Here is a 1043-nt window from a genome sequence, read left to right on the forward strand (position 1 = left end):
CTGTGATATAGTTGGTGGAGACACAGTAGGGACAGAAGAGATACAACTTCTCTCAGGTGCAGGGCTGGAATTTTGTGCTGGAGATGGAAATTGAACCACCCTCTCCAGGATCAGAGTTGTGGTTCGGTGCATTTGCCGCAGTAATTCCTGCATTTCTTCAGGACTGTTAATAGAACATATGTAAATTTAGTAAATGACACACCACATCTTGAAACTCTATCAACAATCTTCAAAAAGATTTTTTCAGATTATACATAGGTTACTCACATTTGTCTTTGTTCAGCCATTTTGGCAATCTGTCACAGATAATTAAAAGGATAATTAGCAGCGAATGGCTACTTTTACAGGGATACATATTTTATAACATAATGGAAATAATATCCATATGTCACTTTTGTAGCATTTCAAGCTCAGAATGAATTTGTTGATGTAAAATCATTCTTATATGAGCAAATAAATTCAAGACTATCCACGGGTATTGATATCATGGAGGAAAAAAATTCAAGCACTATCAGGTTATAACGTGGTATTTATCTTGATTAATGCTTGTTTTTAAAAGTAGTTAACTGGACTTGTGTAGCCATTATTACTTCCTCTGCGACATAATAATCATTCGTCATAAAGTATAAACTGAGGCAATTGTAGTACTTTGCTTTTTTTTTAAATTAAACTAATGAAACATAATTATAAATAAATTAAATAAGGCAGAATATCCATTACATATAACGCTTGTATATAGTCACTGTCCCATAACGTAAATTCAACTCTATATTTTTCAAAGGAGTAACATTTTACTAATATATAGTATTTTAATTTTACGTTAACACAGTCAACTTTTTTGTCTTGTTTCCTAAATAAGCTACATACAGTTTAAATGCAACTACACGCATAAATGTCTTAAATTAAGCTCAATCACTATGAATTTAATAATGATGATAACGTCTACACTTACAAGAAACATTTTCCGATATTCGTGTCAAGAAATGCTCATAAGTGCGTCCTTACCTTTCAGCACACTGCCGCGCTAATGATGAGATTTCGAG

At 32.6% G+C, this 1043-nt stretch overlaps 1 long non-coding RNA gene across 1 annotated transcript; it reads right to left on the minus strand.

Annotated features, from left to right (window-relative positions):
• Positions 1-19: 19 nt before the first annotated feature.
• Positions 20-1023, minus strand: LOC106535615 (uncharacterized). Its single transcript, XR_001312459.1, has 3 exons — positions 1006-1023; positions 268-296; positions 20-163 (listed from the first exon to the last, which is right to left on the minus strand). It is a non-coding gene; the product is annotated as an uncharacterized LOC106535615 (long non-coding RNA).
• Between the last annotated feature and the right edge of the window lie 20 nt (positions 1024-1043).

The sequence above is a fragment of the Austrofundulus limnaeus genome, unplaced genomic scaffold (assembly GCF_001266775.1).
Source record: "Austrofundulus limnaeus strain Quisiro unplaced genomic scaffold, Austrofundulus_limnaeus-1.0 Scaffold1507, whole genome shotgun sequence".
Taxonomy (NCBI): domain Eukaryota; kingdom Metazoa; phylum Chordata; class Actinopteri; order Cyprinodontiformes; family Rivulidae; genus Austrofundulus; species Austrofundulus limnaeus.